Here is a 15,747-nt window from a genome sequence, read left to right as displayed (position 1 = left end):
ATCAGATAAAGTGGTTTATTTAGATGGGGTTTGTTCAGTTCTAAACTAAAGAATTCCAACTCTATTCAACAGAAGATTTTCTATTCAATTCTAACTACCCACCACCCTCATCAGGATGGGGAGCAGGCCTGGCTTTTATTATAAAATATTATTTAAAAAGCCAACTTGGGGTTCAATCCTTGCAGAGGTCCTAAAATGCCATGCCATGCCAAGGAAATCTCTGCCCACTTGAATAATATTTTCTTCCAGTGCTACCCTCTCTTTATCCTCAACTATTTCCCTAAAGAGACTTTATGCTTCTCTGTCAGGATTTCTCTACTAGAAACTTTACTTCCCAATGCCTATAATAAACCTCTTTTATCAATCTAGATTTTGGAGTTTGTAAATTCCTTTACAGAGAATCTCGCACCGTCAGAAGGGGGTTCCCCAAAACTCCCTACCCTTGCGCTGAATCCCAAGGGGATGTAGGGGAGCCAAACTTCTCCATTTGGTTCCCTGAACTCTGAATCTGCCATTAGACCTTATCATTTAACCCCCTGATCACAAGGAACCCTAATCTTATTTTGCTTCCCTAAATCTAGACCTCATCATTTGGTTCCCTGACAAAAGGGAACCCCAAAACCTAAACCTCATCAATCCTATTAATGTTAGGAATTGATGGACCACATTAATACCCTTGCTTTACTGCCCTCGCCTCGCCCTCAGTGCTCCCTTGGGTGTCTCCAGTTAAGCAATGTGAATGGCTGTCTATTAAATGCTCTCATCTCACTGGCTTGGATCACTCTATTTCTTTTCCAGAATCTCTTTAATGCTAACAACAGACATAAACATCTCTAAAAAGGAGCAAAGGACTTCTTCAATGATAACTTGACTTGCTTTCCTTACAAGTTAACAAACATTTACTAACATACACAAGAGAGAGAAAGGATATATCAAGCATAATCAACAGCGGGAAGGCATTAATTTAATATTAGAAGGGGGATAATGTTATTTTATATAATATTAGGATAATAATATTAGGGGGATGAGGAAAGCCTTCTTTTAGCAGATGGGAATTGAAAGCCAGGATAGTGAAAAGCAGAGATGAAGACGGTAAAAGGATTCTTTACACCTGAAGAAACGGGTTCCTGGAGTAATTTGTCCAGACAGATGCCTAAGGGCTTCACTGCCAGAAGTCTGAATGAAATTCTGTCTTCTATAGTTCTCTAAACTACCTTCTCTCTCCTCTTTCCCCATCAAATGCCCCCAAAGTACCACTTGTCCTCCCCTAAAATTCAGGGCATATTAAGCCCAACTTCAGCAAAAAGCCATGGTTAAATTGATGCTTAAGGAGATGAATATCCAAATTTCCAGAAATAAAAAAAGAGAAATAGACAATAAAGACCATACCAGATCCTAGATCTTTCAGCCTTCGATCCCCTAGCTATTTAAATTTAATTTTTTTCTCCAGGAAGTATTATTAATGAAATACAAGGACTCCAGACATTTCAGGAAACAAGGTTTCTTATTTCTTATCTAACTGCGGCCCTTTGGACTTCTCCATCATGTCCCAGACTGAGTACCCTACTCTTTCCTTCTCCCCCTCCTTTTATGTGTCGTTTTCTCTTAAATGTAAACTCTAAAAGCAGACTATCTTTTTTCTATTTGTTTCCCTAGTGCTTGGGAAAATGCCAGACAAATAGTAGGCACATGCAAAAATTTTAGCCACCAAAATGAATTTTATTTAAGCCTCTAGAATGGAAATGTTTTCAAAATGTATATTATTCCCCTGAATTTTAAAGTCAAGCCTACAGAACATCCGAACACCTTACTGACCCAGAATCAATGTTGATATCTCTATTTTGGTCTTGTACTGCAACTCTGGAGTATACTGAACAACTAAGCTATTGGGGGATGAGGATCATGCCCTTTCCACTAGTTGTTGTGCTTTTATCATTCACTTTATGCTTTGGTGTTTTTGCCTTTCATAACAATCACTTCTCTGTTGTCAATGTATGGCCATGATATTCTTTTAACTCAAAAATATCCAGCAGCTTCCTGATGTCTATGGAATAAAATTCATATATCTTAGTCTATTAAGACCAGTCACAAACTGGCTCCCTCATAGCTTTTTAAAAATCAATTTATTTTTACTAGCATTTATTATCTCTTCTTCTTACTGCCCTCTTCAATTAAACAAGGGGAAAAAAAGAAAATATCACAAAATATACATAATTCATTCAGCAAACCAAATTCCTACATTGGCCACTTTCAAAAATGCTTATGATATTCTGCATTTTAAATCCATCACCTCGATGAAAGGAGAGGAGAAGCAGATTTTATCTCTAGTCCTCTGAATTCATGGTTTATCATTGTAATGATAAAGGTTTTTAAATCTTTCAAAGCTAATTTTATTTATAATGCTGTTATTTCATAAATTCTTTTATTTTTGTTCACTTCATATTGCATCAATTCATAGAGATCTAGTTTCCTGTAGAATTGTATACTTTATAATTCCTTATGGCAAAATAATATTCCATTACATTCATATGCCATGCTTTATTCAGCTATTCCCCAATAGGTATTCCCTCCCCCCATAGCTTATTAATTTTGGCTACTAAGAGCTACTATAAATACTTGTATACATTTTTGTACAATATACTTTTTGCACATTTGTACATTTTCATTGATTTTTTTGAGCTGTACCCAGAAATGGTAAATGAAAGTTTAATAAATTGAGAGGCATAGTTCCAGATTGTCTTCCTGAATAACTACACTAATTCAAAGTTTCACCAACAGTGCACCTGTTTTCCCACATCCCACCATTTCTCATTTTCCATTTTTGTTAATTTTTCCAATCTGACAGGTTGCAATGGAAACAGTTGCTTTAATTTGTATTTCTCAAGTTAATCACGATTTAGAACATTTCTTTATAAGAATTTCTTCCTTTGACTAAATATTTTATTTTCCCCAGTTACATATAAAACAATTGTTTACATTTGTTTCTAAAACTTTGAATTCCAGATTTTCTCTCTCCCTTCCTCTCAGTATCCTCCCAACAACCCATTGACAGAGCACGTGTGAAATTATACAAAACATGGATTTCTTATTTTGAAAACTACTTGTTTTCTAAGAGGGATTGACTTAGTCTTATAAATTTGAATCAATTTCATACACATTTTGGAAATAAGGCTTTAATCAGAAAAACTTGCTATAAAGAGGTCCCAGTTACCTTTTTTCTTTTTTAATTTTAACTACATTGACTGCAAGATGAAGAACAGATTCAAAAGATAACCAATTAGTTGGCAAATGAAATTGTCCAATAAAGAAATAAAGTGCTAAACTAGAATAATGTAGGCAGAGGAAGGGGCACTATTGCAAAAATAGAAATCAATAATACCTAGTAATATATTGGAGGGATGGTACAATGTGAAGAGTGAGAGAAGGCAAGAGTTAAATCCTTCAAAGACTAAGTCATAGGTTACCCCTTTCATGAAGCTTCCTTGGATTCATACCCTTGCAATTGACAGTATTCTCCTTTCCTTTTATAATATTCTACCTTATATCATACTTATTTAGATAACTCATAGTTCCCCTATAAGATTATAACCTCCTTAAAGGCAGTAGTTCATCTTTCATTATTATATAGGTTAGTGCTGAACACAATGTTTTGACAAGTGGGAATTTAACAAATGTTTGTTCATAAAAATCTTATAAAACTAAATATTGAAAACTATCTTTAAATGAATTTTTAAAAATACTATTAAGTGGAAAAAATAGATGTTCCATATTGAAAACTTTGAGAAAAACTAATTAAAATCTTAATGTTTAAGAAAAAAAATTCAAATGAAAAACCTAGTTGTAGAATTATAGAGTATAGATAGGGAAAGGATTTTCCTTAGAGATCTTCTAATCCATTCCCCTTCACTTTAAGGGGGGAACCAAGGCCCAGAGGTTAGAAGCTTAAGTCCAAAAAATAAACAGAGCCAGGATTCATTCTCTCACTCTAAATCCTATTTGCTAGGCCTCATCAATATGTAAATGTGTATTAAACCTGCAGACTCCTGGCATGTTAGAGCTTTGTTAGGGAGACTGTAGATCATCTGATCCAACCATCTAATTTTACCCAGAAATAAACTGAGTCCCAGAGAATGACAAGTAACTTGCCTCGGGTCACATCCAAGTCTTCTGACTCGAACTGCAAAGCTCTTCCTATTGAACCACTAATCTGCTCTTCTTGAACAGCTCCTATAATAACACAAAAAATACCAACTGCTTGCTGTTGTGGGGAAGAGGGAGTAGGGAAGAAAAATTTAGAATAAAAAGTTTTCCAAATGTGAATGTTGAAAACCATCTTTGCATATATTTTGAAAAATAAAATACTATTTAAAAGAAGAATACTTGTATTAAGTATGCATTGGCATGATGTTCCTTTAGAGTTGTTTTTTTTTTTAATTTTTAGCCGTTTCAGGCAATGTTCTGGTTAGGAAATACAGATCTTTTCTCTCTGCCTTCTGTGTATGTGACTTATTAGTTTCCCAAGCAAAGGAATGGAGTTGGAATAAACTTGCTGCAGGAAGACATTGGCATTATGAGTACAAAAGGAAGCAAGGATAGCATCAGTCAGTGGAGAAGACCTACATAATTATTTTCTGTTTGAAGGCATTCCCTTCACAACAGCAAGTCACTAGTGACCTGAAATAAGTCATGTAATCGCCATCTGCTGGCTCAAAAGTGGTAATATAAAATAGCATCCTCACATTCCAATCTAAGCTTAAATAAAGGAGGGAGGCACTGCAGCACTTGGCCTGTCTAAACTTATATAACATAACAATTAATTCATCCCTGCAAATCTTACTATGATACGATATATCCTCCCACAAATGGGGAGCTCACAATCCCTATATTATATCTATAACCTTCCTTGAATCCTTCACAGAATTCCAGACAAGTTCCTCAACTCAGAGGATCTATTCTAAAAATATTTGTGCAAGTCCTTCCTCCTTTTACCTCTGACGCCTCAATGAAATAAAAATAAAATGACTTAACAAAAAAAAAAAAAAAGTAGGTTCTTATATATAATCAGGCATATTAGTAATAACTTAATATTTTCTTTCAGCTGTTTTTCAGCCAGTATGACTCCATTTGAGGTTTTATTAGCAAAGATACTACAGTATTAAACAGGGTTAAATGACTTGCCAGAGGTCACATAGCTAGTGCCTAAGCCCAGATTTCAACTCAAGAAGACTGATTCTTCTCGATTCCAGGTCCAGTGCTCTATCTACTGTATGACCTAGCAAAGTGCAGAACTAAGTTAATTTAAATTTTTGCAAATTGAATCCAGTATTAAAGCTCATAATTTATAGGAACCCTGCAATGATGCCATTTGTAAAGCAAATGATTTTTATGAAGATAAATCTTTCCTCCTAATTGATAGACATCCTATATGCTCTACTAGTGCCCAAGTAACATCAAGAGGTTTGATACGAGAGGTGTCAAACACACTGCTGCCAACATGTTTGATTCTGGAGTCAAGAAGAACTGAGTTCAACTCCTGCCTCAGACACTCGTTCTATGCAAATCATTTGACTTTTCTGGATCAGAATTTGCTCATCTTAAAATGAAGATAGTGATAGCATTGACCTCATAGAGTTACCAAGAGGATCAAATGAGTTAATACATGTTATGTGCTTTGCAAACCTTAAATGCTATATAAATGTCATCATCATAATCATTAGGAACTGAAGGTGACTATTTTATCTATAGATCTTTCTAAGGAAGATATTAAGGTGGTAAGAAGGAAGATCTTAGAGATGAGAATACTAAGTTTTTTTTCCCTTGCATCAATATTTCAAAATGCCTAATTCCATAAATGTGCATCTTCCCTCTATCACAAATACAACTAATATTAGGGATTATGACAGTCACTTTGTAGATGACTGTGCTCTCTGTCTTTTACTTATCTTTGTCTTTACTTATTTACATATCTTAGAGAACAAGAATCATCAAAGGTCAGCACCAGTTGGAAGGGCTCCAGAGATCATCTAGTCCAGCTTCTTCATTTTTACACAGGAGGGTAGGGACTATCCCCAAAAGGACTTTTTCAATTTTGGAAGACATTACCGTAGGTTCTCTTGAAGTAGGGTCTTCCACGATTTCAAGGGGCCTCAGCAAGGCATAAAAAAGAGCCAGCATTTTACCTACACAGATGTTGAGGCAGTTGAGGTTTCCTGGAAAGAATACTAGATTCAGAATCATAGGATATGAGCTTAAATCAAAGCTCAGAATCTCATTATAAATGTATGATCATAGTTCTCAATGGCCTCATCTGAAAAATGGAACTAACACTTGTTCCATTTAAAAGGGTTGTATAGAAATGCTTTCAATAACTTCAAATTTGCCTTCTTAACAGGGGAGGATGGGAGTAAGGATGGGAAGGGAGAGAATCTGAAACTCATAAATGTAAAATAGTTTTACATGTAACTGGGGAAAATACAAATATTAAATTAAAAAATAAAAAAGGTTGTCGTAAGGTACATGAAACAATGAATGAAAAATGTTTTTTAAATCATCAAGTCACATAACAGTACAGAAAGAGCATTGCATTTGGAGTCAGAGATCTTTGGGTCCCATCCATCTGGCTGTCTTCTTAGATTCCAAGTGTTTCTGACATTTATTATCTTAGTTACCATTGTCAAATAACCTCTTAAGCGTCTATTACCTCACATCTGTAAAATGAAAAGTTGGACTCAATTATTCCTAGTCCTAGATCTATAGTCTTATGACATATGCTATAATTAACACAGAACATGCATATAACCAAAACATGTGAGGAATAGTGCCAATGAGTTGACAAAAACATTATTCAAGGAAAATAGACTTAGAAGCTTCATTTCACTTCAACAAGCATTAAACTGTTTACTGTATACAGAGCATTATGATGGGAGATTTAAGATTGATTCTTTTGAACTCCAGGAATTTAAATGAGAGGATTTCTGCCCTCACAGTGCTCACAGTCCAGAAGAAATTTAAAATCAAATCCCTCTCATTTTAACAGCTAAGGAACAATTTAATGCCAACAGGGATGCTATGTTTTCCTTGGGCAGCCCTGAACTTTTAAGAGGATAGAACAATACTGTACTGCCTAAGTTTGCCCCAGATTACTTTCTCTTTTAGAGACCAAGATTCTTTCCTTCTCTAATCCAGAGCAAAGTCTCTAGTCTCCATAAAGAGACCAAGTCCCCATTACAGGATAGGACAGCTCTCAATTGGTTATTTACTCCAGGGTATAAAGCCTACAATTCAAGTAAATGAAAACAAGTAAACTCAGATATCTAGGGGTTGAAGAAGTTTCCACACTAAAATATGTAGTCCGACCTTGAGGTAAGAAAATAAATTGCTCAAAGGACTTTTTTAAAAGAGGTACTTTTTTCCCTTTTTGATCTGATTTTTCTTGTGCAATATAATTGTGCAAATATGTATGGAAGAATTGTACATGTTTAACATATACTGGATTCCTTGCCCTCTAGGGTAGATAGTAGGAAGAAGGGAGAAAAAATTTGGAACACAAGAGTTTGCAAGGGTAAATGTTGAAAATTATGTATGTTTTGAAAATAAAAAGCTTTATAAACAAATTTTTTAAATTACAAAAAAAAAAAAAAAAAGATTATACTAAAGTGTGCTAGATATCTAGCACGATGAAAATACTACTACCTTTAGAATCCAAAGAATTTGTTTTGAGTTAAAGGAACAAGATTTAATCTTTTAAACTGATTCTGCTATTTACCTTCTTGTGTGACTTCAGGCTGGTTAATTATCCTTGCTAGCCTGGTTTTCCAATCTATAAAATGAGAGATAACATTTAATGATTTCTCTTTTAAGGTACCCTTTGCAGCCCTAAATGCTATAAATAATCCAATTTATTAAGCACCTGCCAGTCCACACTAACTTGCTGTCTATACTTTTGACAAATCTTAAAATTAATTTGCTTTCCTCTCAAACTGAGTATTGTTCAGAACCTATGAACCTTGACTTCTGTTCATTTCTTTTGTGACAAAAATACTTTTAGATTAGTCAAGGAACTCCTGGGCTTATGGGAGGAAGCCCCGCCTAATGAATCATCTCCAACTGCAATGTGGGCTGTAATTCCAGAGCAAGGAGGAGATGGCTGTAATTATACATACATATACATACACATTTACTCTCTCTCTCTCTCTATTTTCTCATTTTTGAATTCTATGTGAATACCCAAATGGATTAACATTACCAAACAACCTGGGCAGCACAAATCTATGAATATGTATGGATAAGGATGCCTCCCTTCCAGAATCAACTTAATTTAAAATGAAGGCTGAGCAGGCTGGTTGGTAACCACTGGCATGTTCCAACAGAGGCAGCTGGGATGTGCCTCACCATAAAAGGCTTCCTCACATGCAGGCTGGGGATCATCCAGGCCTGCAGGGAACAGCATCTTCCCAATGCAGACTTCTACACAAGCCACTCAAGAAACCCAATCTGGCAGCGTAGGTCTCCAGTTAGTAAGTTCAGCACAGCTAATACCACCTTTAGAGATATTCTATGACCTAATCATTCAAGCAGGTCAAGCCTGGGAAAGTCAAGGGGGAAAGGGCAAGACATACTAATGGCTATAAATTTATATAGCCATGAGCCCACAATTGGTCTCATGATTCTAGAAGGACTATATGATACTGCCCAGAGCCCAAATGATTATCCCTTCCACATGAACAATAAATAATTTTGGATAAGATGCTTCTACCTTTTTAAGGTTGAACTTTAACAACTTAGGAGCCAAGAACTAGTGAATACATTTCTGAAAGTTCAATTTATACCAGCTGGACAGGTGTCCATAAGGCTGTATGGAGATTTAAACTGAAAGGCTGGGAAGGACTTCACCTTAGTTAAATATCCAAGCCAAGCAAGTTAAATATCTACCATACCAGATAGCTGTACAAATCTTAACCCTTAACAAATCTTAGTCCAAAGGAAAAAAAAAAAAGCAACCTGCTTAATCATTTCACCTTTCATCTATAAAGATATACTTCAAAGTTAAAATATACCACCTCAATCTGACATCTTAAGCCCTCTGCAATATAGTTCATTCTTAACTTTGTAGTCTAATATAATACTCCCTTTCACCCACTGTCTTCTTGTCAAACTGGTCTGTTAGCTAACTGTTCCCTGCAAATGATATTCCATCGCTAGCCCCATCTCCTTTGCATAGGAGTTTCCTCACCCCATCAGCTTTCCTCAAGGAATCCCTAACTTCTTTCAAAACATAGTTCATGTACCCTCTATTACAATGGCTCTTTCCTGAATAGTTTTCTCTCTCCTAAAATTACTTATGTGTGTATATCTATAAGCAAATATAGATCTATCTGCATACATTGTGTTCTCCCCTGTAGAAGGTAAACTTTGAGAACAAAGATTTTTGTTTGTCTTTAATTCTATAGGGCCTGGAATACTGCATACTATAGTATGCAGGAGGCACTCTATTTGTTGAACAATGTTCATCTGTCCATGAGAATAATACTTGGAATGCAAAAACAAAAAAAAAAAATTGAAAAGTAGTAATAATAATAATAAGCCATTATTTAAAATCACTATTATCCTATCTGATCCTCATAGAAACTTTGTGAGGGAGGCAGCAAAGAGAATATTTTCCCAGTGGAGGAAAGGAAAATAATTTATAATCAATTCAATTATGAAATATCTGATAGTAGGAACTGTCATTTCTTTGACCTTTCTAGTACCTCACTTAGACATTTAAGGTTGATTTGAATACTTGTCCAACATCACAGTTTGTATCATTCCTGTGAAATAAAAGCCAGGGTTTCCCCAATTTCTGATCTATTATTTCTTCATTGTTTGCCAGCAAATATGTCATCCATGCTACCACTGAAACCCTTTTCTGAATAGAGCACATTTTCATGAAAGCTGAATGGAATCAAGAAACAGTTTGAGGACTAAAGTTTAACTGCCTAACCTAAGTTGTGGGCCTTTTCTCATAGGCTCATAGATTATTATGGCTATGCAAGAGTCTAGTCCGGGGCTCCTCAAACTACAACTCAAGAGCCAAATGCATCTGCAGAATGAGCAGAAAGCTTAAAAAAAAAAAAAAAAAAAAAGTTTTTTTTTTACATTGTTAAGTACAATAAACTTTACAATGTGAAAACTATTCTTAGCCCACAGCTATATAATAAACAGGCATGAGCCATAGTCTGTAGACTCAGACACCAATCTAAGCTGGGATATACTTTTTTAAAGTTTTAAGGCACTTGGATAACTAATTCAGTAGTTAGTTTCTTTTGTAATATATGTATTTTATTTCATGCATTTGTTTAAAAACATTATTCTAAAAAGAGACTCCTAGATTTTACCAAATTGCCTGGGGATCCATGACATAAAAAAGTTAAGAAACTATGGTCTCCAGTCCAACTACAATATTTTACAAAGTAAGCTCAGAGATGGCAATGATTTAGCCAGACTCAAACTGTGAGTTATTGACAATTTTGTAAGTATGAAATTCTAGTTAATTCCAGCTTTACTTCTTCACCTATAAGGATAACTTTGGCCAAAAATGTGAACCAAGTCACTGCTAAACTCACATTTTCAATAAAATCATATAAGTCAGGCTTGCCAATCACTCTGATTTTCAAGTTAATACCATTCTTTTATTTTTTACTCACATGTTTTTAAGCCCACAGTGGACCACATGGAAGAAAATCATGAAAATATGCCTTTTCTGCCTACAAGCCAAATTGTCTGCAAAGAGATAGTCTAGAGGAATTGCAAATATCTAATAATTCACTGGTTTGATATTCTACATTCTAATTTGTCCCTGGATATGGAACTGCAAGAAGAATACAGAAGGTAAGGTTGATGATGAAGCATCTTTCCCAGGGGTCTCCAAAGAATAAAATGAGACTTTGCACAGGTTTTGCAAGAAATTCTATTAAGATTACAAAACTAAAACATTTAAGTTCAGTTCTGATCAGATTCTGAGAACATTATAAGAGATTCAAGCTACTAACAGAGTAAAGCAAAAAATACATTAAACTAGCACTCAGGAGACCTGGATCCTAGTCCTGATCTATTGCAAATTTACTGCAAGATGTTGAGCAAATCACTTACCTTCTGTGTGTAGAGATAATAATACTATGCTATATGACCAGATTAAGGAAAGAACAAGTTGGGGGAAAGAAAATATAGGCAAAGGAACTTTAAAACTTGAATGCTTGGTTTTAACATGATTCAACTGAAAGATGCCAGGCCATCCAGGGTGGTTGAAAGATTTTCAAGTATACAAGAAATTTGGGAGAATAAAAAACCCAAACTCACTAGCTTCTTCCAAGTATAAGTTCCCCCACTGTGGCTGGGGTAGGAAAGCCAAGGGAATTGGTGTTTCACTTTATTCAGAGATAATGTCAAGATGGGGGGAAAATTTTGTGAACAAAATTTGAATTCTTGGCATCATATTCAGAAGTACACATTTAATCTGTGTTGGCTATTCTCAGATCTAAGAAAGACTCCTACATCGCTGTAAGCCAGGACTGATAACCAAAGACTCATGGGAGAAACTAGTGAATCATGGATCTTGCCATGGATCTTCAAAAATCTTAAAGAGGGTTATGTATCACTATGTATCACTAACACTACAATTTGAGGAAGTATTCATAGAATCATGGAGTATAAGAGTAGAAAGGGATCTTAAATGTAACAAATTCCAATGCCCTGGCTGAGGTCCAGAGAGGGCACTTGTTCAAGGTCATAAAATGGGCCAGTGTAAGTCCAGACTAATTTAAAGAAGGTAGATTTTCTTTCAATATTTCTTACCACAACCACAAATGTGTAAATTAATTTGACCAAACAACAATTCATTTTAAATTTTCTATTGAAAATATATTTGGAATAAAGAGGCCAGAAGTATTTAAGTGCACCAGGCACTCATCCACACACCCTTCTTTTTTGCACTTATTTTTTTTCTTTCTTGCTTTAGTTATTTGTGTAAAACTCTTTTTCTCCTTAGATTGTTAACATTGTTGACAATAACTTCGTTTTATCTTGAGGGGGAGATAGATACATACATAAACACACAAGGAAGCACTGAGAGCCACCAAGGTTAAAACTTCCTCTAGGAGACACCAAAAGAATTTTTGTTTTTTAAATGCCTTTCAAAGGACTTTTTGGGGCTTTTAGCAATTCTAACAGCTGCAGCCTAAAGGCCAGAGCTATTCCTCCCAACCACGCAGCAGATATCAATCTAATAGGTTATCCTCATTAAGCAGGGGTGGGAGAAAGGAAGGGATGGGGAGAGGGAAGAGAGAAGAGGGGGAAGTGGAGGGGAGGGGGAGAATGTGGCTTTGAGTAGTTATTTCCCCTAGAACATTTCTCCCTCCTCCAGTTATATGCTTCAGTGAGCCCGTAGAAGTGCTAGTAACTATGTAACTACTTCATAAAGCTAGAAAATGCTGGAATATTTAGATGATCAAATCTTCTCTGGTAATTCTAGAAACTTGTTTCAAATTTTTAAAAAATCACATTAGGCACGAGAAGAACAAGATTTTGATAAAGCAAATATCCCTGCACAGCGAGCCAGGCTGGAAGATTTAGTCCTGCTCAGAACAGACAGTGTGACCTTGGGCCAATTTTCTTTTTCCTTCTTGGACCTCATCATCCGGGACCAAAGTGGGAGTTAAAACCGATTACCTGTAGGAACTCTTTTCTCTCTAACACAGTATACATTGTGAGCTAAGGTATTCCAATTTCCGGAGGTGGAATTGCACCCGGTCTTGCTGAAGGCCATGTGGCCTGCTGTCTGTGAGGCTGTAGTGATTGGGCCTCTGTCATGTGCTGCTGCTACTCAAGAACAGCCTGAGAGAAAGCCAGACCAACCTAACACTAATTAATCCTACAGCATATTTCAATCCAAGAAGAGCCGAACAGTGGGCGATAGTGTGCAGACAACATAGGGAGACGAGGGGTCTCTTCCACCAGGTGCTCTGAGTAACGGAATATTACTAGCAATAGAGGCCAAGTGCAGGTCGATTTTGGGTACCCGCGGCTGGGGATGTGCAAGAGAGGGGAAGCAACACGGTGAGAGCGCGGTGATCCAGTGGAGGCCTGGCTGGCAGCAAGGTCCGCACACGAGGCCCCGCAGCTCCCCGGCAGGAAGGTCATGTCCCCAGCAGCGCGGCGCAGCGGCGCGCCTAGGCCTGCCACCCTTCTTCCTCTCCACTGCGGACCCCTATTCCGACAGTCCCATTGGGGGTCACTCGGACCACGCGGGCAAGACTGAGTGTGTCAAAAAATGGGGCGCCTAGATGGGCTCCTCCCTAATCCACCCCCCCACCCTGGGCGGCGGTTCCCAAGAGGGTACAGCACGGTCAGTCTGGTTCAGGCACTGCAGCCCCACTCGTTCCCCACAACCCCACTACCGTAGTCGGGTGGAGCTAGATTGTGCTTGGCTAGGTTGGGCTGAGCTGAGCTGAGATATGCCTGCAGCTCCTGCCTCAGACTGAGACTCTAGGCCAGCTACAGGGTCAGGGGCCCAAGTAGCCACAGCAAAAGCTCCGCACAAAACCAAGCAGCTTCCCCGGTCAGTGCCCCAGTCCTCACGCCTTTGGGCCACGAGAGAAGGATACTTAATGGGGATAGAAGGAAATGGGGGAAACGGGGCGGGGGGGGGGGGTCTCTACCTTCTCCCAGCGGACACAGCAGGACCAGCAGCAGGCGGCGGACACAGAGGCAAAGGGGCGGCAGCTTCTGCGGGGGATTGGGGCGGGGCGCGGAGCACGGCGGCGGCGCGGGCCCGCCCCCGGGTGCAGGCTCCTCTGGGCTCCGACTCAGTCTCCTCCCTCCCTTCCATTTTTTTTTCCCGCCTCCCTTCCCTCCTCCCTTCCCTCCTCCCGTCCCCACCCTTTGCTTCCTTTCCCCCTTCTCCCTTTCCTTTCCCCATCTGTCCCCTGACTTTTGTGGCCTATTAGAAAGGCTTTTTTTCGATGTGTATGCATTTATGTACCTGCCCTTGTCCGTATGTGTCTTTCTACTCTGCTCCCATTTCCACAGCATTATGCAATTCACAGAGGACTTTCTTCACTCACAATCCCATGTAGAGGATTAGCAACGATTATTATCCTCCAATTTATAGATTAAGTTCAGAGAAATTGAATGTTTTCCTCCAAGGTTTCAAAGCTGGTGAGTGGCAAGTCTTTTTTCCCCAATTCAATTCTAGGATCAAATATTCTGTAGTCCAAATAATGTTTTGTTTTTTTTGTTTTTTTTACCACACCAAACTGCCTCTATTATTCTCTCTCTTTTTTTTTTTTAAACCACACCAAACTGCCTCTGTTATTCAGCAATGTACTAAAGTTATCCTAGGCCCACAAACTTAGATCCAAAATAAATCAATCTCTGAATGAACAGAGAAAAAGCACTAGGTTGAAAGTCACTATTCAACTCTGAATTCTGTTATTTGCTTGCCTTATATGACATTGGACAAATCACTAAACCTCATTAGGCCCCAGTTTCAACTTGAGTAAAAATGGAGATTTGGCCTAGATGATGCTTAAGGTTCTTTCTAGCTTTAAATCTGCAAAAAGGGAATATGGTTTTTCCAGGAACCTTTCAAGATTCTGAGTCTTGATCTGTGTGTTTTGTTCTTTGACAATTTAATGTGCTCCTGTCCCCCCTTTGGAAACCAAATTAAATTGTGCTACTCTTGGTGCATCTGAGGACAAATAAAATCATCATAAATGTGATCAATCATTATTATGTCCTCCTGCAGCATATGCTTTTCTTTTTGCTCTGTGTGCTTCATCAAATTCTGACTTCATATACCCTTTGATTAAGGGGCTACTTGAGTTCCTTATCCTATAGAGCTTTGAAGAACTAGAGTTTTCATAACATAAGATTGGTTAGGGTCATTGAATCTTCATGGACATTGAGCCAGAAACCATTGTTCTGCCTCTGGGCTTTAATTTGAGAAATGGTCAACAAATCCTTCTTTGTCTAGTGAGACTCTTTTTAGGTCCTTCAGGTTCTGAAGAATAATCATGTCTCAGGATTTAAGATATGAATGTAGAGAGTATAGGGGATAACAACAATAATAACTTGTATTTTATATTTCCCTTATAGTACAGATAATGGGGGGAGGGGGTTGAGAGGGAAGAAACCCAAAACTCAGTATCAAAATACAATAAACAGGTTCCCTAAAAAAAGATAAAATAAAGGACAGCCCATGCTTCATGGAATCACAATCATAGATGCATCTAAAATACATCATTTTATCTTTTTAGGCAGAAAATATCTCTACAATGTATCTTCCATCTAATGCAAGAGGTAGAAATAGTATCTCTTCTTTGCTCTCACAGATATAACGTTTCTTGTTTCTATCCTAGCTCCTTATTACTCAGACAGTCACAGATTGCCAGGGAAGAAGAGGCATTAAAGATTTCTTAGTTCACCCTTCTCATTTGATGATTGTGAAGCTAAAGCACTGAGGTGATTAACACTCAAAAACAGAGTTAGCTGGGACTAGAATTCAGGTCTCTTGCTTCTTGGTCACTTTGTTTTTCTTGTAAATAGTATTTTTTTTCCAATTATATGTAAGATTTTAAATTCAAATTTTTCTTCCCCCCTATCTTCCTTCCTCCCTCTCCAAAATGGCAAGTAATCGGATATAGGTTATATATATGCAATTATAATTAAACATTTCCACATTAGTTACATTGTGAAAGAAGAAACAGAACA

General features: G+C 37.5%; 1 protein-coding gene across 3 annotated transcripts in view; it reads right to left on the bottom strand.

Moving 5' to 3' along the window:
- VDAC1 (voltage dependent anion channel 1) overlaps window positions 1–13,804 on the bottom strand; it is a 30,324-nt gene extending 16,520 nt beyond the window's left edge. The window contains exons 1-2 of one of the 3 annotated variants that reach the window (XM_051978205.1): window positions 13,695–13,791; window positions 4,147–4,227 (exon numbers count right to left, since the gene is read on the bottom strand). The gene's annotated coding sequence lies outside the window, so the exon portion shown is untranslated. Of the gene's footprint in view, window positions 1–4,146; window positions 4,228–7,765; window positions 7,786–13,694 lie in introns of those variants that run through there. The other 2 variants (XM_051978204.1, XM_051978206.1) reach the window with 2 other exon arrangements.
- Window positions 13,805–15,747: the final 1,943 nt, after the last annotated feature.

Source organism: Antechinus flavipes, chromosome 2 (genome assembly GCF_016432865.1).
Source record: "Antechinus flavipes isolate AdamAnt ecotype Samford, QLD, Australia chromosome 2, AdamAnt_v2, whole genome shotgun sequence".
NCBI classification, from domain to species: Eukaryota; Metazoa; Chordata; class Mammalia; order Dasyuromorphia; family Dasyuridae; genus Antechinus; species Antechinus flavipes.
This window is presented reverse-complemented; position numbering and strand designations above follow the sequence as displayed.